Genomic DNA, 25,304 nt, shown 5'->3' with positions numbered 1-25,304 from the left:
AGCCAAACAGTAATGGAGCTGGAATAACACCCAGGGTCTCTAACTCTAGGGACCATGTACTTGGCTGCTCTGTTGTATGGATGCTCAGAAATACAGAGAGAGTAAAAGAGCAAAACTCATGAAAAACAGGAGTTCATGAATCTAAGAAAGAAATCAAAATGAAAATCTATGAATTGGGTTAGCCTGGCACTGTGCTAGACACAGAAAAACAGTAATGGTGGATTAATGTTCAAAGGAAGGTAATGGGGAGGATGCCCATAAAAGCATTTTATAAATACGAAATGGATTCCCATTTCTCAGCTCATGCCCTACAACTAACCTGTTAAATGAAGAATGGCAGATGTCATTTCCACACTTAGCCTTTTTAATGTACTTTCCCTGAAAACACTGAATGGAAGTTCCAGTATGACAACTATTTAGCAGGTGTAGACAACATCAAGTCCAAAACTGGAATAGGAAGATACAGAGTTCTGGGAGGGAGGTCTCCAGTGGGAATGAAAGAAATGGAGCCTAAACAAAACAGATAATATTTCAGAGAAGTTGAGGGGAAAACTAGGGAAAAAAAAAATGTAAGCTACTTTTGCAGATATACACAAAGTTTTAACTTTGTATTGAATATTATTTACCCAATTATAATTATGTGAATACTATTTATAGCTCTCAGCTTTTCGAATCAACCTACACACCAATCACCAAAGACCCAGTTTTGGCTACAAAACAGAGTTTAACTATCACTATATTAGAGGGCATTCAGCTGTGAGAATAACATGTGTCTCAAACATGACAGAAGCTTATTGTCCTTTCATGTGAACAGTCTATAAATAAGTGGTCTGGGGCAGGTACTTGGCACTATCCATCAGGATAGATCCAGGCTCCTTCCACCAACACAGGGCTTCCATCTCAGGACCCATGATGACTGCCCAAGCACTAGACATAACTTCTACATTCCAGATAGCTGGAAGGAGGAAGCTATGGGGAAAAATGTGGACTTTCCCTCTAGGGACACTTCTGGAAGTCACACTCAACACTTCTGCTTACATCCTATCAGCCAACCACATGACCCACACCTAGTCATAAGGACACTGGGGATGGCAGTTTCCATTCCAGGCAGCCATTTGTACAACTAAAATCGAGATTCCATTACTAAGGCAGAGGAGGGAAGGATATTGGTGACAGTATCTCCTTTGCCACAGTTATCACCCTTGACAGTATAGAAGAAGAGATAATGGAACTTAGAAGATAAAAGTAGGGAAGGGAGCTGAAAAAAAGTATAAGTAGTTACAAAACAAGGAGTTTAAAAATAGCATTTATGTTTACAAAAAAAAATAAAAGTGTAAGAAAAAAATTAAAATTACTGTAGTTACATAGCTATTAAGCAGAGAAAAACAATGAAGGTGAGTGATTAGTAAAAGAAAGTTAAATCATAAATCTCCTATGCTTTCTCTGGGAAACAGATCTAGGAATGGAAGCAAAGAAATGGGAAAGTGGGCTACCAGATAAAGAGAGGCAGTGAGAGTCAACCTACCAAGAGAAAGGAGCCCGTGTATTCAACACATAAAGAATCAAAAATTAAATAGAGAAATTTTGCTGCAAGAGTACAATAAATGTCATTGGTTTCTGAATTAAAAGTTTGTGGATTTATTCCATTTATGAACTCCCTTCTTCACACACACACACACACACAAATTTAAATATAGCCACAATTCATATGCATGGAAGAAGTGATAATGATATATCTTTATTAATAAAAAGTGAAAATTGATGTTAAATTATACACAGAAAAATGCAGCACCTTTTACCTCTAAATTCCTTTAAAATGCCAAAAGTCTTTTTCAGAAAGTCCTCAAACATCTCTATCCACGCCTTCATCTTCTAGTCAAAACTGCTTTTCTATAGTTACTACCATTCTGAAAAAAGTTAAAACCACTTTGTTTTCTTTAAAAATCTACATTATTGGGGCTCCTGGGTGGCTCAGTCGGTTAAGCGGCTGCCTTCGGCTCAGGTCATGATCCTGGGGTCCTGGGATCGAGCTCCGCATCTGACTCCCTGCTCAGCGGGGAGCCTGCTTCTCCCTCTTCCTCTGCCTGCCACACTGCCTACTTGTGCTCTCTCTCTCTGTCAAATAAATAAATAAAATCTTTAAAAAATAAAAATAAAAAAATAATAAAAATCTACATTATTGTTAATATATTCAATATATTGAAAATATCAGAAAAGTATTCTCTAAGTTCCTTTAACATATTCTTATATTTACATATATTTTTAAATACTTAAACAAGTGATGTCACAATGTTTTCTTGTTTTTGATTTAATATGTTTGGGAATTCCCACTGCATTATGGGTTAAATTGGCTTGGGAATGTAATTATCATTTACAATATAGTTTTTCAAGAGGAAAATATGCTCTGAGTGCCAAACAGGTGATCTGTGAATAACAAGAAACACAAAACACAAACCTATACTTGAAGGACGACTTTGACTCCTTAATTCACTTGAACTATGGAATTCCAGGTTATACAAACACCTGAAAAGCTGGTGTCATGGTGATGAAGGTGCAAACTGATAAATAAGATGACAACTAAGACCAGATGTGACTTTTTTTATTGTATTACTTTGTGCTGTCCAAGAAAAATAGCATACATTTCTGGAACAATGCCATGTTTGAAATCCTGCACTTTTGTGTAACATCAGCAGAATAGAGCCTAATATCAGCAATGTTTTCCAGGGCTGGCCATATCTCATGGCAGGAGGATGTCAGCTTGCCAAAGAGAATATTAAATGCCAGGCAATGCAGTGTAAAGTACTGAATCCTATCATTCAGCAGTATGGAACAAGATTCAGTCACATACACCTGCAATTATGGAAGGTGGAGATAAAAAGAAGTTACCAATCTTATTGGCCATTCAACAAAGTTTATTAATTATCAATGACTGGCCTTCTGTTAAAATGATTTAGTAAATAGCTTTTGTCCACCAGCAGAACTTCAAACCATAAGCATTATTGAAATGTGTGAAAATGGAAAAATACTCTATAACATTTAGTTTAACCAAACAATCCTTAGAAGATATGTTTCCCAATTAAAATTAGCCTTGTGTTGCAGGTGCCTAAAACTGAAAAATTTTAGAAAGCCCAGAGCACAGCAACAGAGCTCTGAGTGGACTCTCACCTTACTATTACTCTTCTTTAGGTAGAAGGATCAACTTCTCCAAGTACAGCATTTCAAACTTGTTTACTCAGGAAAAGGATTTTTACCAAACAGAAAAGGACTAAGGAAAATGTCCACAAACAGGGACTCTTGCAAAGAAAAACTTTGTTACTCTTGGTTTCTTTTCATTGTATATTACTTTGTTCTGCTATCATTGACAGGAAGAAATTTGCCCTTCAGAACAGCAAGGCTTCTTCAGAATTGCTGACTTCAGAATATTTCATGCCATCCTGTGATTGTTAGAACAAACATTTTAAGAGTGAATTTTTTCTATAGAATTCTCTGTACTCTGACTGTTTCTCTTTGGCATATTTATCCACCAGTTAGCTGAAATTGTTCTATATAGTATAACATTGCTCTCAAAACAAACATGATCCTTGAAAGGATCATAACTTATTTATTGCATCCTATTCAGGACTTTTTTTTAAAGTAAATTTTATCCCCAACAGGGGGTTCAAACTCACAACCCCAAGATCAAGAGTCACATGCTCTACCCACTGAGCCAGCCAGGCACCCCTCATGACTTTTTTCCTATGTTTTAATTCTACTTTGCAACTTAGAAATCTTATGTAAGTTCTCTGTAAGCACAACATTGTGCCTGAAGTCTATTCTACCAGGAAGACAAGACTATCATGTTTTTAAAGGGAACTTCATTCCTTTCTTTCAAGGCAACATGTTTTAGGTATTTGGATTAGACTAGCTAATGATCCCTCTAGTTTAAATGAAGGAATCCACCTCCAAAAAGCCTCTTCCTCAGCTTGCCCTCTTAAACTTCAGAGATGCGTGTGTCTCCTCCCTCCCAAATTTACTTTAATCAGTCTTCTAAGTGAGTTGATCTGAAATACATTTTCAATGAGATCCAATAGGCAAATGACTCCCCTGTCTACACCACCAGCCACATTTCTCCTGAGTCCTAGTACCATAAAAATGTACTAAATTGACTCTTTGGATATCCCAAAGACTTCATGAAACTGTACTTTTCGTTCCCTCACATTTTATAACCCCTCCTGTGAGCTTTATCTCAATAAACGACACCTCTGTTACCTGAATTAGAGATAAGAATTATCCTAATTTTTTCTCTTTCTCTCATTGTCCAAGCATCCAATTAATCCAATAAATCTTGTGGATTTGTTATATTAGAATGGTCCCAGCAGAGTCCAACAGAAATATGGCATGAAGAGGTGAAGACTTCCTCAATTCCATTCCCCTATTCTCATGCCCTATATACAATGTTATCTATTTTCTTAAGTTTCAGGACTTTTTGTGGCTGAAGCAAAGAAAAAGGAGATCAGCCTGCAGGACTCAGGAGAGATAGAAAAGTAGTATGGAAATGGAAAGCAGTATGGTATCAATTTTCCAACCAGTTCAAAGAGATTGGTCTGACCCTCTGTAGCGAATGGGACACAGGCAGAAGCCAAAAAGTTTTTTAAATGAGGATAATTATAAGACTTTCCATAGTTCTGGCCGCATCACTTCACCCCTGGACACCTGCATTTGCCTATTACCTGCCTTTCCTTTCTTGTGACACCCCTTCAATTGATCCTCCACAGAGCTACCAGAGTAGTCTTTGCAAAGTATTAACTTAATGATTTCACTTCCCTGTTAATGAGACATCAAAATCTCCCCAAGGCTATAAAGTGATATGTCCAATTTGCTACCTTATTTTCCCCCATGAGTCCCATGCTCTGACTACAACAAACCCCTAGTAATTACCTGAATGCATCCTATCATTTCATGCACCATGATGTCATATATGCTGCCCTCTTCACTGGTTACCCTCCTTCCTACTGACACAACCAATATGCTAGTGCTCTTTTATTCTTTAAGATTACTCAGGCATTTCCCTCCAAGGATAGTCTTTCTTGGACCCTAGAATGATTTATATACCCATTGTCTGTGTCCCCAAAGCACTCTACATTTACCTCTGCCACCCTCATCCACTGTTGTTAAGGTCTTTGAGGAAATATTAGTCATCTTTCTTTTTTTTTTTTTAAAGATTTTATTTATTTATTTGAGAGAGAGAATGAGAGAGAGCATGAGAGGGAAGAGGGTCAGAGGGAGAAGCAGACTCCCTGCTGAGCAGGGAGCCCGATGTGGGATTCGATCCAGGGACTCCAGGATCATGACCTGAGCCGAAGGCAGTCGCTTAACCAACTGAGCCACCCAGGCGCCCTAGTCATCTTTCTTTTATCACTGTACTGCCTGGCACATAATAGATATACAATAGATTTTTCTGTATAAACAATGTACCATTTTTTCAAGGAAACATATTTTCCTAGTTCCAAACAAATTGGCATACAAATATATTTTGTGAACTCAATCTGTTCCTAAGTTTTATAGGCTCTATTCTGGGAAATTGAAAGTCACTTCATATATCACACATGAATAATCAATTGTCAAACAGAATACAATCAAATACACTAACTTTGAAACTGCATCAAGCAAAATTTAACTTTTATTAACTCAGCACTTTCTTCATATCTTGGAATGCCTCACAGCATAATCATGAACACCAATTTCTATTGTATCATAGATAAAAGATGCTTACATAATGATAAAGATTTTTAAACTTGATATTGGGACAGTTGGTATATTAACATTTATTATTTTTGCCAGAATTAATTCTAAATTGTATGTCATGCAATTTACAAGGGCCAGTCTTAGCTATTGTTGCTACCAAAGCAACATTTCCAAGAATTTTAAAACAGAAGGTATGGAGATATCCCAGACTGGAAACCAAAATCAACTGGAACTGCAATGAGAGTCACCTTTCTTTTGTCAAATTGTAATTTAGCTAAATACATCCAATGTGCTGTAAAACACATAGAAATTTCATAAAGCGTATGCAGAGCTAAACCCTCTAAAGGTACGCAACATACCCACTTGTTGAAGATGATTTGTTTAACTTGCTAGTGGGCAATTGTTTCAATAAAGCTAGCATGCAGGTCTAAAGGACAAAAACAGTTCTTTCTCTATCTTGTTAAGCATCTTCTATTTTCAGAAACACCAGATACATATTTTTCCAAATAAATATAAAAGGGTTCTTCCCGAACATTGTCCTAGAAACACATCTAGTAATAAATATGGTAATTATATAAAAATCCTTTATTTGAATAAATCACTTATGCCCCATGCACAATTAGCTGACTCTTCCTATTGTCTTGAAGTGCCTTTCACATTAAGGCATGTGTTATTATCATATGTACGAAAATGAAGCTGTTGAACTACCACCAGTGTGACTTGCATTTTGAACTGTTTTTTTTTTCCCCCAAGCAGTAATAATACATTTTCTCTTAGCCACCCATGTTTTGATCAGCGGCAAGTATACGTGAGATGGCCACCTGGAATTCGAGCATTGTCTGTAGCCCCATAATAAACATTTATTCTAGGTAATATAACAGGCATTGGAGAAGATAGAATTGATGACCTTGACTTCAACCTCATGACTAGTAGACTTCAACCAACAAAGACAGCATACCTTAAAAATACACTAACCATGACTCAACAAAGCAAATTATGCATTCAAGGCAAAACTGGATGGATGATTCCAGTCATATCAATATCACGATCATAGTTATTCTGACTTAAAAATTAAATTCCATATCTCTAGTCATCGGTGAATACTAACAGCTTTTAAAAGAGTTAAACCAAAAAAATCCATAAATTAGCATGTACAGCAGTCTCCCCTTATCTTCCAAGACACCCGGTGGATGCCTAAAACCATGACTAGTACTAAACCCTATACATATGTTTTTTCTTATACATACATACCTAAAGTTTAATTTATAAATAAGGCACAGTAAGAGATTAAAAACAGTAATTCATAATAAAATAAATTATATAATAAAAATTAAATGAATGTGGTCTCTCTCTCTCTTTCTCTCAAAATATCTTATTGTACTGTACTTACCCTTCCTGCAATGATGTGAGATGATAAAATGCCTACCTGAGGAGATGAAGTATGGTGAATGACATAAGCATTGTGACTAGCCAAAGGCTACTACTAACCTTCTGACAATAGGTCAGAAGAAGGATCGTCTGCTTTCAGTGGGTGGTTCCCCGTGGGTAACTGAAACAGCAGAAAGCAAAACCGTGGATAAGGGGAAACTACTGTACTTCATTGTGAACACTAGTCCTTTGATATATATTAAATCTTAGATGATGGCACTTGTCACCAGCTAACATTATGCCCTACCTCTTCAGACTGTTTTCCCCAGATGATAAATCTCTTTTTCACATGCCAAAATTTTTTTATTATCACTTCTCCAAGAAATGGACCTTTTTATTTTTAGCATTGCCTAGACTAAATTCCCTTTGATGTATATTTCAAGCTTCCCCTTTGACTAGCTCAGTGTTATAGACCTCACTAAATCCTTATTCAAATGGCAGGCACGACACTGTTCCCTTCTCTAATCACAACAGCATCCCCTAACAGAAGCTATTCCAAGGCTCTTGGGAAAAAAAAATTCATGTTTAATCTATGAGGAGAAATTTAAGGTGGCAGGATTTTAACTCTCTAATGTATATACACGTGTGTAATATACCACAAACAAAGTGCTGCTTGAAGCTTTTTTGTTTTGTTTGTTACCAAAAAAAACAGTATGTAGGATCTATGTACAGAATTAGAATTATTCTGGCTTAATTTGACTACTGTGGGACTTGGATTGTAATATCTAAGGAACACCTACAAAATGAAGCTCAAATGAAGGACTCAGATCTCAGACAAAGATAAATTGGGAGGTAATGAAATAGCCAAATTGACAAGATCACTCTAGCCTTTGTTTTTCCTATCAATGGAAGGACATTTATTTACTTAACTTGCTATTTTAAAAGTAAATATCATGGGAGAAAATTAAACAGCTAAAAACCTCTGCAGAAGGAAGGGGTGGTCATCCAAGCAAGAAAAAATAGAAGCCCCTAAGCCCCAAGAGTTTGGATAAGTAATTTTTCAAACAAATATCAAAAGTACCAGCTGTGAAACACCAGGTTAAAGATGTGACAAATGTTAAGGTTTTGTGAATGATTGAACCAATATGTAAAAAAAAAAAAAAAAAAGGCAGGGGCACCTGGCTGGCTCAGTCGGTAGAGCATGCAACTCTTGATCTTAGGGTCTCGAGTTCAAGCCCCATGTTGGATGTAGAGCTTACTTTAAAAAAAGAAAAAAATACCATTAAGGGAAATTAAATTTTCCTGTAGTAATAACTTTTCTTTTTTTCATATTTATAAGAATTAAGATCCTGGGAAGATTTTGTTTATAAAAAAGATCATTATAGTATTTATGAGACAAATTAAATATATTAAATTTATAAATACAGGTTGAAATGTTTAAGTGAGTCTAAATAGCTATAAAACTTGTGAATGTTTCCAAATACTAATCAAAGGCCTCTTGGGAAGTAATAGTTAAAATTTGCTGAACTTATAAATAGAATAAGATTTGTAAGGTGAGCCTGAGAACTAAAGGAAGAATTATTGTTTTATATGTTGTTGTTGTTGGATTTTTCATTTTTAACTTCTTGATCAATTGAATAATAATTTTAAATGTTGAAGTTACTCTGAACAGTATTTTTCTCCAAAGAAAAGCCTCCCCTTGAAACAGTAGAATCTCTCATTTGACACAATTTCAAAGTCACAGGTGATTGATTAGTAGATCACAGAAAACTTTGAGAGAGCAGGCTGTGCAGAGTGGTAAGAGCAGAAGGCAAGATTTCTGATGGTCAAGATATGGAGACAAAGTCATAGACTATGGTATCCATTTCTTGTTGCTGCTATAACAAATTACCACAAATTGGAGGGCTTAAAACAACACAATTTTTTTTCTCTTATAGCTCTGGAGTTCAGAAGTCCAAAATATGTCTTATTGGGCTGAAAACAAGGAGTCAGGAGGGCTGTTTTCCTTCTGGAGGCTCTAGGGAAGAATCCATTTCTTTGCCTTTTCAAGCTTCTAGAAGCCATCTCCATCCCTTAGCTCATGGCCCCTTCATCCATTTTCAAAACCAGCAGTGTAGCATCTTCAAATTTCTCTCTGACTCATCTTCTGTCTCTCTCTTCCATTTTTTAAGAATCCCTGTGATTACATTGAGCCCACCTAGATAATCCTGGATTTCCCCATCTTGAAATCCTTAATTAAATCATATATATAAAGTCCCTTTTGTCATGTGAGGTAATATATTCACAAGTCCCAGGAATTAGGACATGGACATCTTTGGGGAAGTCATTATTCTGCCTACCACAATTATTATTCAAAATATTTAACAAAGAAAGGAAAAAGACAGTCTATGGTACTTTGAGTGACAAAAGATTTAATGGAAGGTTTTTTTGGTAGACAAAGAGAAAGGAGTTAAGAAGAAGGGGGAAAAAATTAGGAAGAAAATATTGAGGAAGTAGGTCCTAGGTCCCCAAATGAAGGGTTATCCTTGGAAAGGAAGGACAGAGACTCTTTCTTGGGCCAGAAGCATAAAATAAGAGGCAGAGTAAAGATGTCAATAGTTTTGGGTGCAGAAGAGGGAGGTTGGGGGACTTCATCTCAATGATTTAACTCTTTTGAGTAAAAGTGACCTCACCCATAGTGAGCAAAGGAATTTAAAATCCCAGTTAATGTCCCTCCACCTGATCCCTTCCAAGCTCCCACCCACCTCCCCTCAAATCACTAAATCACTATTATTATTTTGGTATTAATTCTTCCAGCCCCACCCTGTGCTGTTTTTACTAGACTTTTGTGTATACTTACCTAAATGTGAAATAGTACAGTGTTTACAAGACTCTGAGCTCAAACCGCCTAGATTTCCATCCTCATTCTACCACTTTATAGCATATCTTGAATTGTATCTGAATATTGAGTTATATCTTGAATTGTATCTTAAGAATTATCTCTGTGGCTTAGTGCCCCATCTATAAAATTGAGATAATAACAGCACACATATCAAAGGACTGTTGTGAAGATTAAATGTTTTAGAAAATGTAAAATGCTTAGTTTAGTGCCTGGCACAGTGAGGGGAGGACAAAATTAAATATTAGCTCTCACTATTATTTTTCACAAATTAACATATTGAGATCAATATTTATATTTATATCTTTGTTTATAAAGTTCAAATTTGAGATGATTTATTCCATGTTTATAATTTTTTTAAATCTATATACATAGCTGCAGTACAGTAGACTAAGTACCTTGACCAACACTGCACTGAAAACAGATAAAATTCTGGCTAAAATATTTTTAAATCTTATTAAGTGCTTCTATAAGCTGGCAAGAGTGTAAGATATACTCAAACAAAAAACTTAGTGAAGGTGAAATTCAAGAGGGAAAAAAAGAATTCTGAGGCTGGCTTTAGCCTTGAATCCATTTGCCAGACCTGAGTTTTCATTTTCACAACTTTGAGGGCCTGAGAAATAAGACCTGGCTAAGATGAAGCATCTAATAAGAGACCCTCTGCCAGTAAACCCGGGACCCCAGCAGACAATCCCAATCTAAAGACCTGCAAAGAAAACTGCCTGTCTCAAGTCTATTTGTAACCACAAGCTGGCCTCCCTGCAGCTTTGCAAACTAAATTCATAGTACCTAAATATAACAGAAAGCTTCATGCCTATATTCCTAAATTTTCAACAACTCTATGTACATATATGCACATTATATTTAGCAGCCGTGGGATTAAGAATAATAAGATAGGTTAAGGACTTAATCATATGAAAGTTTTGCAACTAAAGTTGACTGATGAGATCTTTTAAAGGGCTTTAAAATTATATTTCTTGATGTTCCTTCTTATTTGATATCACTTTCCCAAACATGAGCCCAGTTATTTTACTATCTTATTATGTCAGGTTTTCACTCACTTGCCAAATATCCAGATATTGTCTGTTTAAGCACCATCATAGAACAAGGAAGTTGAATGAGATAAACATAGTTACAGCTCCTTTTCTTTTTAAAATGTAAACTAAATACAATTTCTGTTTCTCTTCCTCCTACTTAGAAAACTGTCAGAAGGGCGCCTGGGTGGCTCAGTTGGTTAAGCGACTGCCTTCAGCTCAGGTCATGATCCCGGAGTCCTGGGATCAAGTCCCACATCGGGCTCCCGGCTCAGCAGGGAGCCTGCTTCTCCCTCTGACCCTATCCCCTCTCATGCTGTTTCTCTCTCTCTCTCTCTCTCTCAAATAAATAAATAAATAAATAAATAAAATCTTTAAAAAAAAAAAGAAAACTGTCAGAAACAATAATTTAAGATGAATAATTGAGGGAACTGGCAAGGTGGTCTCAGGGAAGCAGACTCCTCTGGTTGTGCCACATGAAAAATTAATCTCAAAAGTTCATCATGTAAGAATCACCTGGCCATCTCAAGAAGCTCAAGAATCGGGCGCCTGGGTGGCTCAGTCGGTTGAGAGACTGCCTTCGGCTCAGGTCATGATCCCGGAATACCGGGATCGAGTCCCGCATCGGGCTCCCTGCTCGGTGGGGAGTCTGCTTCTCCCTCTGACCCTCCCCCCTCTCATGTGCTCTCTCTCTCTCATTCTCTCTGTCAAATAATAAATAAAATCTTTAAAAAAAAAAAAAAAAGAAGCTCAAGAATCAAGACTATAGAGGTTGCATTCTGAGATGATGAGCTTGAGATTAGATGACTCATCTTACTGAAAAGAACCTAAATAGTTCAGCATGATTTTGTTCCTGTTGACTTATTTCTCAAGACCAAAGTCCATATCGTCACTTGCAGCCCCCATAGAAAGATATGGAGAATGCGTCCTAAGAAGATAGATTCAAAGTGATGGCTTCTTTATGAGTGTAAGTTTCCTGGGCAGTTCTTCCTACTCTGCTGTAATTCTGTATACTCCAGTGTCTCTAAAGGATTGCATGCTAGACTCAAAGTGAGCTAATCTGGTTGGCATGACCCTTTCCAGGGTCATGGTTGATTCCATGAGCCAGCATGATAGGTGTACCATAGATATCCTTCACCAATGGATACACATACCCAGCCCAGAAGGACTCTGACTTTTAGGGAATACTGCATGCAGATACTATAAGGAAAGGTGACTAAGTTTCACTGTGAAGAAGAAGCCAGTAAACAGAATCAGTCAAACAGACCTACTGGTACATCTTCTAGAGTATGGGAAAACCCACCTAATACCAAACAACCTTCTAAGATGCTAGCCATCTGTGATGGTTAATTTTATGTGTCAAGTTGGGGCGCCTGGGTGGCTCAGTCGTTAAGCATCCGCCTTCAGCTCAGGTCATGATCCCAGGGTCCTGGGATCGAGCCCCACATCGGGCTCCCTGCTCAGCAGGAAGCCTGCTTCTCCCTCTCCCACTCCCCCTGCTTGTGTTCCCTCTTTCACTGTGTCTCTCTCTGTCAAATAAATAAAACCTTTAAAAAAAAAAAATTTTATGTGTCAACTTGACCACACTATGGTGCCCAGGTGTTTAGTCAAATACCTGGTGCTATGAAGGTACTTTTTAGATGTGATTAACATTCAAACAGTAGACTTTGAGTAAAGCAGATAATTCATAATATGAGTGGGCCTCACCCAATCAGTCAAAGGCCTTTAAAGCAAAGACTGAGATTTCCTGCAGAAGGGGAACTTTTCTCAAGACCACGACACAGAAACTCTGCCTGAGTTTTCATTTGGTTACCCTGCGGAATCCAAATTCAAGATTGCAACATCCACTCTTATCTGAGTCTCCAGCCTGCTGGCTTGCCCTACAGATTTCAGACTTGCTAGCCCCTAGAGTCACTTGAGCCAATTCCTTAAAAGATCTCTTTCTCCTCTCTCTCAAATAAAATTTTATTTTATTCTTGGATACCTGGGTAAATTTATCCCAATTTAACCAAGCATATGTAATTTTCTTTTTTCTTTAGATAAAGCTATAAAAACAAAATCTATATATAGGAAACATTGTCATTCTTGCAGTTTTAATATTTAGAGTGGATTTTTGAGCACATTTCTGTAAGATTTCAAAAGTTAAGATTATTTAGATAAAATTGTTTACAGACTTAAAAGACATTTTTATCACAATTCTATAAAAAGGAAGAAACTACTAAACAAAATTAGGAAAAGGTTATTTTCATCAGTTTTACCAATTTGGAAGGGGAGCAAAGAAACCTAAGCCAAAAGCTTAGTTTGAAGTGGTCTTGGACTGTCAGTACAAGCAAATATGCAAGCCAAAGTTTCCTAGCAGTCCAAGAAAAATGAGCGACTCACATTCAAATATCACTGAACACTAAAGAAAACATGGCACCAACACTGAGAATCAGCAGACTTTCTAATATTTCAGATACTGGAACTAATAAGCACAAAATATAATGAGTATCAGTATTAGTATTATTATATTTAAAGAACCAATATATAAGCTTTAAAATATGAGCAAGGAAAAAGACACTCTAAAGAATAACCAAGACAATTTTACAAAACCAAATAAAATGTCTAGATGTGAAACAATAATAATTGAAAAACTCAATGACTAGCTTTAACAACATATTATATGACACAAGCCAAAGCAATAACCAGTGAACTTTAAAATGGATCTGAAAAAAAAAAAATTATTAGAATGATGCCAGGAGAAACACAAGATGGAATACCTAAAAGAGAGATTTAGAGACCTGGAAAATAGGGTGAGAAGGTTTAAGAAAAGTCTATAAGTTATAGAAGGAGAGAAAGAATAGGATAGAGTCCATTTTTGAAGAGATAAAGTCTGAGAAATTATTAAAAATATATATATATATATATATATATCCACAAATTCAAGAAGTCCAATGATTCCCAACAGAACAAATAAAAGGAGATCTACGCTTAGGCCCATTATGGTGAAACTCTAGAACACCAAAACATTCCTCTGAGGTCTACTTTGTTCACCATTGCACCCCCTAGTGTTGGACACTCAATATGTACTTGATGAATGAATAACCGAAGATTATAATCAATGGGAAGGTCATGTGCTTGAAATCATGGGGATGTCATAGTTCTGAATAATGGAGCCTATTTGGAGCCTATACTCATGAATGTCTGAAATAAAATGGAATTTGACATTAACATTGAGACGGTAGAAAAACTCTGATTAAATTACTCCATATTGTTGATGCCTTAGAATACTCAAACAAGACCAAAAAAATTAAATATACCATAAAAGTCTTTGTTCTTCAACCTGTCATTTTTGCCTTAGCAGCCAAGAATATTTTGTTCTAAGTTCATTTCACGCTATCCTCAAAAACACATTGTGAGAAGCTGTGATAGTCATGAGAGCTGTTCACAAAATACTCTTTCTCTCATTGCAGGTATGTGGTGTGATTGCCCTTCCCTGCCTACTTGAAGTGAGGTGTGGTCATAGGACTTGCTTTGGCCAATAAAACATGAGACCTAACATGTGTTATTTATATGTGGAAGTATTAAGAACTAGTGCATGTTTTACCATTACCTTTCTTCACATTCTGCCATGGCAATATTCTAGATAGTGTCTGCTCCTCAATCTGGACAAAGCACCTAAAGATGCCATGAGGGATAGACACTGTAAATGAGAAGTGAACCTTTGTGGTTTAAGCCACTAAAACTTAGGAGTTGTTTGTTGAATAAGCACGAGCTAGCCTTTCTTAATTCATACAAAGACGCTAAAGAGTTTCTACACTTCTTTAGAACATTTGGCCTAACCTACAAGGCTTAAATTCCAAATTGGAAGATCCAGATTACAGATTCGGAAACATTTTCTCGGTGACACAAAATCACAGAATGTGGTGCCAACCAAAGCTATAGAACTGTCTTTTCAGGCAGTGTCTGAGAAGAGTAGTGCCTAATCTGGTTTAGGTTTCAAGCTGCCTAATGATAAGGCAGTATATTATATAACCACTCAAATTTCCTCCCAGCCTTATGGCTTTACACTCATTAGTATAGTGCCATGCCTGGAAAGAAATAGGTTACAGAGAAGAAACAATATGGTTCACATTCTAGATTAGTCAGCAATTTCTATATAATATTTTAGTATTTTTAAGATTCACAGTGACTTTTCAATGCTATTAAAATAACATTGGTGGGGCACCTGGGTGGCTCAGTCTGTTAAGCAGCTGACTCTTGCTTTTGGCTCAGGTGGTGATCTCAAGGTGATGAGATCGAGCCCCACATTGGCTCCTTGCTCAGCACAAGTCTGCTTGGAGTTTCTCTCTCCCTCTCCCTCTGCCCCTCACCTCCTCCTCTCTCTCTGTCTCTCGCTCTCTCCCTCTCTGTCTCAAATAAACAAATCTTTTTTTAAAAAATAACACTGGTGAATTATAACAGTCCTTCATATAAACTACTTGAAAAAACTAAGACCCCAGCAGCACTTATAATGTACACGATCAGAGTAAACTAATTTTTTCTTTCATTCAAAAACATGTATTAATCACTAATGAAGTTCCGGGCAGTAGCTTAGACTCCAAAGATACGAAGATAAATCAGAAATGGTCTCTGTCCTCTAAGGGCTTATAGAGGCAGAATAGTCACTTAAAAAACTAATTACAAGACAATGTGTTACATGCTATAGATGAAGGATAAATAAAGGTGTAAGTGATCACAGAGAGGTAAGAAAATAAGGAACAAAGTATGTCAGAGAAAACTTCCAAGGAAAAAAAAAATCTGTACCATTCATTGTTACTAAAAATTTATACACATATGTACATATTTGTACATATGCTCAGAGAGAAAAAGAGATACATAATACGTGTGTGTGTGTGTGTGTGTGTATACTCAGACTTTGGATAATTTAAATGCATAACTCATGCCTTTATTTATCTAAAATGAATGTAAAAATAAATTATGTAGAGGCCAAGGGCAGGCTACCCCAAGATGTGCCACTTTAGCATGTAGATTATTTTGAGCTGAAAATAATCAAAGTCCAAAAGACAGGAAGAAACTTTGACCTTCCCCCAACTGCCTAAAAGAATTTAGATAGAGGACCCACTCCTAAAAGAGAATTAACACCATGGATAGCTACATTATAATATGAACTAGGCATAGTAGACAGGAAGGAACCTAACAAAATCTGTTAAAATTCCTCTCTGTGTCTTATTGTTTCTGTATGACCCAGCAAACATTTGCTTACCAAACATGTACTCTCTTTCATCTTCCTATGAATTGCCTTCCTTTCCTTTGAAGTCACAAACCCATATCCCTTCTTAGTTCAGGATGACATATATACCTCATTTTGCCTGTCTGACTTTGGAATCTCATGTCTGTGTGGATTCCCTGTAGGTAAGCAATTAAATTTGATTTTCTCCTGTTAATTGGTCTCTTGTCAACTCAATTCTTTGACCAGCTCGAACAATCTTGAGGAGTGGAGGAAAAGTTTTCCTCCCCACCAATGAATTTTTTGGAACAGGAATAGTAAGGCATAAGAAATTTAAGTTTATCAGTTTCAAAAGCCACCTTAAACATAGTGACCTCTATCTTTGATAATCTGAAGGCTCATAGAAGACCTTGAGTTGTTACCTAAGTCAAGCTACCTTTAACCTCTGAACCTAAATTTCTGATGTGAGAATTAGAAATAACACCTACCCTGATGGATTGTTCTGAGGGTTAGAAATAACAAAGCACTTGTACATACCTTGCAAATAATTTGCCTTCAATAAATAGTAGCTGTTACGGGGCCACCTGGGTGGCTCAATCAGTTAAGCATCTGCCTTCAGCTTGGGTCATGATCTCAGGGTCCTGGGATCGAGCCCTGAGTCAAGCTCCCTGCTCATCAGGGAGTCTGCTTCTCCCTCTGCCTCTAGCTCTTCCCCCAAACCCCAGCCACTTGTGCCCACACTCTTCCACATGCACGCGTGGCTCTATCACTCTCTCTCTCTAATAATTAAATAAAATCTTTTTAAAATTTTAAAAAAATAGTAGCTGTTATGGTTATAATTGTTATATTTTGTATCATTAGAATTAGGAAGCTTAACTGAACCTGCACTGACCTTAAAACATGCTGTGGTAGCTATGCTTGTGAACTAAGCCCTGTTGGGACTTTGTTAGGTTTTGTCTTTCTATTTCGGTTTTTTTTCTTATAAAAATATACTCTAAACTTTACTCCCAACAACAACAACAAAAAATTCAGTATCTGAGCTTTTTGATTATTTGAATTCAGGATCAACAGTTTATAGGTTATAAGAAAATGAAAGGAAGAGAAGTAGAACCATGATAAAGTGGAAAATGTATAAGGAAATGAAGGTTTTGAAGACATCTGGCAACCCCAGTCATTGAATCAAAATATTCATGGAGCTATGGTTACTGCTGGAGGCTTCTTCCAGGCATAAAATATCACAATCATCTTTAACATTCCTTCTCTACTATACAAGCAAGGCAAATTACTCCATAGCTAAATAAATGCCTGGGGGTGGTTATTTTACCTCTTGGTTACATAAATTACCAAAAACAGTACCCATGTTTTCTAAATATGCAATACTTTAAACAGTAGGTACATACTATAATGAGAAATGAGAGCAGATATAAACTCCTCTAACAAGTTTTTATATGGACTCTTTTTTTTTTTTTTTTGTAAAATAAGATGAGAATACAATCAAGAGATACGAAGAATTTCTCCTTAGTCTATCACTGCAGCTGATTAGGAAGTAAGATTTAGCAATTAGACAGCTAATGTTATACATAAAATAACATATGTACTTAGAAACTCAAGTCTGTATTGCCAAAGATATGTTAGACACTCAAATCTGTATTACAAAGATATGTTAGGAGAAAATTCTCCATGGGTCTCTCATGATTCTGCACAATTTGCAAGCGGAGGCACTGATAGTCTGTTCCGGACTACATTTTCGGGGATGTTTGAAAAGCCTTGAAAAATGGATATAGTGTCTCCCTTGGGAACAGAGGGCAGATTTATTTGTCATCTAGTGTATTAATGTCTCTCTCCAGGGTAAAGATTGAGCAGTTTCGTTTGCAGCCCATTATGAAGGATTGGAGTTCTAGGAGCTCAGAGTTCCTCGGTTGTGATGCACATCTACTGTATGATCACTGTCCACCTGGACCACTCCACATTGTACTCATGGGACTTAGGGAGCAAGAGGAACTGACATGAACATGAAGCTTATGCTGCTTGTTGTGCCATGAGCAACAGTTCTTTTCTGACCCAGCAGTCTCATGCCTTTGGTCAGCATGCATAAAACTGTGGCGGGCTGACTTATTAACTCACAAGTAAGGTAAAGTCTCAGACTCTTCACAGTTCTTGACAAAGCATACCTTAAAAGTTAAATATTTTGTGATCTATAAGCACACTTCAGAAGAATGGTGCCGGGGTGCCTCAGTGGCTCAGTCAGTTAAGCGTCTGCCTTCGGCTTAGGTCATGATCCCAGGGTCCTGGGATCGAGTCCCACAATGGGCTCCCTGCTTAGTGGAGAATTTCCTTCTCCCTCTACCCTTTCCCCCTGCTTATGATTTCTCTCTCTCACTCTCTCTCTCAAATAAAATCTTAAAAAAAAAAAGAAGAACCTTGCCATTCAACTAAATAAATATTTATTGAAAATCTAGCATGTACAAGGCACAATGACTCAATTCTCAAGTTCCCAATTTTTTCAAATCAATATGAGGGGTGAGTGAGAATCTAGACATTAGTTTCTTTCAGCAAATAACAAAGTTTTGAAGACTTCAGGAGAAGTATGTACTAAAGTTGCACTGAAATGTGGTTGCACTGCAATGGGCTAAATTGCACAATTCTAATACATGCCTCACCAAACTTATTAATTCCAATGTGCCATGGATTTTCAAACTGAGGAGGGGTAGAAGCAGAAAAATGTTCACCTTTAGCCCAGACGGCTGACCTACAGCCTACATAGTTCCAACAAGGATCAAATACATGCTGGCTGCTACCTTCTCTTTTTTTTTTTAATTTTTTTTTATTTTTCATTATGTTCAGTTAGCCAACATATAGTACACCGTAAGTTTTTGTTGTAATATTCAACAATTCATTAGTTGTGTTTAACACCCAGTGCTCATCACAACACGTGCCCTCCTTAGTACCCATCAACCTGTTACCCCATCCCCCACCCCCCTCCCTTCTGTAACCTTCAGTTTGGCTCCTGGAGTCCAGAGTCTCTCATGGTTTTCTCCCTCTCTGATTTCTTCCCATTCAGTTTTCTCTCCCTTCCCCTGTGATCCTCTGCTCTATTCCTTATGTTCCACATATGAGTGAAACCATATGGTAATTGTCTTTCTCTGCTTGGCTTATTTCACTTAACATAATCCCCTCCCATTCCATCCAAGTGGATGCAAATTGTGGGTATTCATCCTTTCTGACAGCTGAGTAATATTCCATTGAATATATGGACCACATCTTCTTTATCCATTCGTCTGTTGAAGGGCATCTCAGTTCCTTCCACAGTTTAGCTATTGTGGACATTGCTGCTGTGAACATTGGGGTGAATGTGCCCCTTCTTTTTACTAATCTATAGAGAACTTATCAAACTCAACACCCAAAAAACAAATAATCCAGTCAAGAAATGGGCAGAAGACATGAAGAGACCACTTCTCCAAAGAAGACATATAAATGGCTAACAGACACATGAAAAAATGTTCAACATCACTAGCCATCAGAGAAATACAAATCAAAATTACAATGAGATACCACTTTACACCAGCTAGAATGGCCAAAATTAACAAGACAGGAAACAACAAGTGTTGGTGAGGTTGTGAAGAACGGGGAACCCTCTTTCACTGTTGGCTGCTACATTCTTAAAGGGTCTCATGACTGCCTGTACATCTCACCAATAGTTAATATTGAGCTGAATGATAAGCACCAGAAAAACTTGTGAAAGTAATTTTACGAGTAGAAATTTGAAGGTATTTTTGATCTAATACTCCCTTACACATCCCCTCCCCTTTGAGCACTAAGCATATAACCACCGGCTTCATAGAGCAAAAGTGCAGCTCTTTCTACCCATGGGTCCTGTCTCCATACTATAATAAAAGCACCTTTTCTGCACTGAAAAAAGATTCTTTCTCGACGGGCAGCTCATGGCCCCACATCACAAATGTCAAGTCTATGAACGCCTAAAGACTAAATTGGCAATAATAGACTTGAACTCTGATTTGCCAGAGTAGAAGCAGGAAGTGTCATTACTTACTCTCAAATTTCGTATCCCTCATCAAGCATTAAACCTAATATTATTATGTCCAAGTCTTACTAAGCTTATCTAAGAACATGTACTTTTTAAAAAAGAGAAATGCTTTAAGTTCACGATAGTTAGAGGGACTGTATAATTTATCACTCAACAGAGACAATTTGGGGGAGAAAGAGAGAGCATTATTTAATAAGTATACTGAAACAACAGTCAGAAACCAGGACTGACTGAGGCACAGGAACACATCACTATACCAGCTACGTTCCAAGGAGTTCAAAGAACCAATTCTTTAACAAATCCATTGAGAGTTGGGGAAAAACTGTTCTTGTATTCATAGTTGCTAAGATTCTTGCACTTTCAGGTTAGTTATAAACTTATAATTAGAGCAAAGCTAACCAAAATCTAACACATGCAAACAAGGGAGCTTTGCAAGCAATTTTTTAAAGTATTTTCTGGGACTGGCTCAGTGTACATTTTACTTCTTGCAGAGAGTTATTGTATTTTGAAATGACTTGCAAGATTTCATTCACTGTCATCCCTGCAGGGGACACAAACCACAGCTAGCAACAAGAGGAGTTGTAATGCTAATTCCCTAAATACCACACTGTTAATTAATCTCAGTGAATAACAGGTTTCTAATGCAAATTATTCTGATGTCATCCTTTGCCTAAAGGTGTTTCTAATGATCTATGTGAAATGTCAGAAGATACGCTTTAGTCACCATGTGATAGAGAATTTGACAAACAAGCAGGGAAATCTGGTTCATCTGAAGTCAGTGGTAGCTAGATCAACAGAAGCCTGTTAGAGAACTTAAAAAGAATTTCATTTTCCCAGGAGTTGTTTTCTCTTCCTAAAAAGCAACGGCAATGAAATCCAGACAAGAAATTTCATTAAGAAATGGCTATAATTGACAATGAGTAACGCAAAACAACTCTAGCCATTTCTCTTCAATACACACTTCCAGAGAGGTTTGATTTTCTGTTTTTTAAGCCCAGGAATTCATGTTGGTATTGGTGTTGCCATGTGAGCATTCTGAAGAAAGGATTTGCACTATGTAGAGATTTTCCCTGCTATCCCTAGTAGAGAGTTCCTATAAAACCTTTCATAGACCAAAATGATATAAAGTGAAGAAATAATTACCATTAATTTATATGGAAATTTTTTTGAGCATTTCCAGACCCAAAAATAACCTCTCTTAGGCTTTTCTGATACCTAGGACACATCTTGCTAACAAATGCACAAAACATACCAAGATAAAGCACGGATGCTCATAGCTACCATTCAAAGCTATCACAACTTGATGTTGAGATGCTGAGTGTAGTTCCCAGGGAAGGAGCTCATCAGAGCCACTCTCTCTCTGCTCAGGGTACACAGTGCCTCTAAAACTGCTCAATATAAAACAAACAGTAAACACTATTTTCACCTTCCACCTTTTTCCATAAAAGTGGAAATCCTCAGGCACCTAGGGGTCTCAGTCAGTTAAGCCTCGGACTCTTGATTTCAGGGTCATGAGAACACGGATCAAGCCCTGCTTGGTTCCATGCTCAGCAGAGAGTCTGCTTGAGATTCTCCCCCTCTCTCTCTGGCCCTCCCCCCTGCCTGTTCCCGCACTCCCGTGCATGCTTGAGCACTCATGCTCTCTCTCTCAAATAAATAAATAAATCTTTAAAAAAAAAATGGAAATCCCCTTTGGATTTCTTTCGGTTAGCAAAAACAGGTCCTGATGGTCTTTCATAGAAGTGAGGTGTGTTAATGCAAAGTTTAGAAAAGTGAGGGATACTTGCATAAGATTTAACAATTCAAATGTTGTTATTGTAGCTTCTCATTTTTCTGTTCTTTTCCCAAGTTGCACATCACTGAACTATATATGAATCACACACTGAAACATGCAACAGTGGATAAAATGCTTATATCTCCTCACCTGGTAATTGCTGCCAGGAAAGAATTCTAGGTTTTTAGCATTCTTCCTTGACTTCTTCACAATTCTAAAGAAGGTACAGAGTGGGGATTTATATATCTATAGAAAACCTTTATGTCTTTGAGGTTGCACATTTGCGATAAAGACTGTTCATTGCCCTTCACTATCCATTGATGTAGGAAATGGTTGGGGTTCAGGAGCCAACAGCCAAGAAAGAATTCTTGAGACATCTTCAGTGCAAACAGGTAGTTTTATTGAAGTGATGTGACAGTTACTGAAGCCATTTTTTTTTCCATTACTGTAGACCGGAACTCAGATGTGTGGGTGATATACCAGCTTAGAACATGCAGCCAAGGTTAACATTCTAGATCATGGAACAGTGAATCAGAAGACTTTTAGAGAAAAAAAAATCAGAGAAAAATGCACGGAATATTTTTTATCTCTCAAAGAAAAATTTCCTATTTTGCTTAAGCCATTTTTATTTTGATCTTGCTTAAAGTAGCTAACTAGTATCCTAATCAATAAAATATTACAAATTAATTTATTTTAGGACTGTCCTCCTTATCATTTTTCTGAGATCACTTAAAAACTTGGCATGTAGACGAACCATGAGAGACAATGGACTCTGAAAAACAAACTGAGGGTTCTAGAGGAAGGGGGTGGGAGGATGGGTTAGCCTGGTGATGGGTATTAAAGAGGGCACGTTCTGCATGGAGAACTGGGTGTTATGCACAAACAATGAATCATGGAACACTACATCAAAAACTAATGATGCAATGTATGGTGATTAACATAACAATAAAAAATTTAAAAAAAAACTTGGCATGTGACTGATAAATGTCTCTGTTAAAGCACAAAATCTAGTCCAGGGATCCATTAGAAAAAAACTTCTAAAACTCATGTGCTAATTAAACTTCACTACTCATCAGTTAACCTGCTTATATTTTAAAGCATTCTGAGAGATAGTTTACTAAATTGAAACCTTGGAGCTCAAATGTAGTTACTTAAAAACAAAATGTGATTTTTTTTTTTCAGGCAACCCCCTGAAATTAAATTTTTAGGTCTCCCAAATTGGCTTTTATCCCTTTATTTTTAATGTCACATAATAAAAAGTGAAATTCTGTTACTAACACAATAGTAGAGCAAACATGTAAGTTATTTGTCAATTACACCACCAGTGAAATAAAAGCATGTCTATCTTCCGGGAGTTTTACTTCAATCATATCAAGAACTTACAGTATATGCTATTGCTTTAGTCTTCATCATTCAAAAAATGTTCACTACACCATCATCAGTGAGGTATGAACAAAGCTTATAATTCTAGACTGGTAAGATTCACTTTGTAATTATTGACTGCTTTCTGTTATTTATTTTTCTCTTGTGTTGGTCAGTGGGAAAGAGATAAGTAAGAAATTTCACAAGAAGCCTTACAAAAAAACTCTAAATTTGAATCATTATGTAACACGGTTGTTTCCTCAGTCTTTTCTTTTGTTCATTTACCCACACATCCATTCAATGTTTCATTCAACAAAGCTTTGTGGAACAGTGTGCTGGGTCCAGGAGATATAACAATGAATAAGATATAGTTTATCCCCTAACAGTGCTAACAGACTCTTGGAGAAATAGGTAAAGAAAATTATGTGAGTAAATGAGGAAAATTTCAATCACCAGAATTTCTTTGTGGAAGCATGTAACACTGGCTATTATGTTACATTGTTGATGGGTATGACTTGCAAATTTCATACTTTAATTTTAAAAAGTGTTGGTAAAGAATATCTGTCCTGATTAAATTAGTAGTGCAAATATATGTGTAAAATTGAAGCGGAACTATTTTCTTAGGCAAAACAGAGAAAACAAGCAAAAAAGAGATTGTTTTTGACTTACTAGATCTCCTTAACAGGCTTTTTCTGGACATGGTAAGAGATTCAATAGACCAGAGGGTAGAATTCAAAGATAATGAGGGGAAAGGAATAGAAAGAGATCAAGATGCTTTTAATAGGTTGGGCCCCCATTGTAAAGAGTCCTATATGCTATATTCAGCAGTTTGGACCTTATTAAAAAAAAAAAAAAATAGGAGGAATGAGAATCAGGTCTGCATTTATAACGGCAACACTGTAAGGGAGGCTATTGCCAGGGCTAGACCATAAACAATGAAGCCATGCCCTAAGGCAGTGCCTTCCTAGTGAGGAGATGATACAATAAACAGATAAATCCAGACCTTATCAGTTGGATATGGGAGATGATACAGAATTTGGGATCTAGGGTAACTCAGGATTCTTGCATGGAAAAGTTGGTGTTGAATTGAAGGGTACAGGATCAAGAAAGGGGTGTTTTGTTTTCTTTTCCTTCTCTTTTGTTTTGTTTTGTTTTTAATTTTAAAATGAGAGAGATCTGGGGCACCTGGGTGCCTCAGTTGGTTAAGCATCTGCCTTCGGCTCAGGTCATGAGCCCAGGGTCCTGGGATCGAGTCCCACATCAGGCTCCCTGCTCTGCAGGGAGTCTGCTTCTCCTTCTGCCCCTCCTCCCACTCATTCTCTCAATCTCTCTTTCTCTCTCTCTCTCTCTCTAATATTAAATAAATAAAATCTTAAAAAAAAAGAAGAAGAAGAATGAGAGAGATCTGAACACTATTTCATAAGCTAAGAGGAAGGAGCCAGTGGAGGTAAGTAGTTAAAAAAAAAAAAAATCAAATAATTAGTGAATCAATATCCCAAAGGAGGCAAGAGGGATGTTTGTGAGGCTTAGCACCTAGAACATAGTAAGGACCCAATAAATGTTTGTTCTTAGAATCAAAATTACTTTCCTCTCAATTAGTCAAATTTCCAAATTAGTGAGGTTTTACTCTATTTTGCACCTTACATTATATTTAATAAAATAATTTTCAGTTCCATGTTAGCAACCTGATTTTGATATGCATAATCATAATAAAAATAACTACCATTTAATGAACACTTAGTGTGTACTTTACAGAGCATCTCACCCCTTACAAAACTGCACTGAAGTCAATGTTATTTACAAATACGAAAACTGTGACTCAGAAGTATGAAAAAATTCACTTGTGTCATACAGTTAGTAAATTGTGGAGCCAGATTTCAAAGCCACGTCTGAGGTCAGTTAAAAATCTA

Source organism: Mirounga leonina, unplaced genomic scaffold (assembly GCF_011800145.1).
Source record: "Mirounga leonina isolate KUSES-001 unplaced genomic scaffold, KU_Mleo_1.0 Mir_82, whole genome shotgun sequence".
Taxonomy (NCBI): domain Eukaryota; kingdom Metazoa; phylum Chordata; class Mammalia; order Carnivora; family Phocidae; genus Mirounga; species Mirounga leonina.
Note: the sequence above shows the minus strand (reverse complement) of the source record.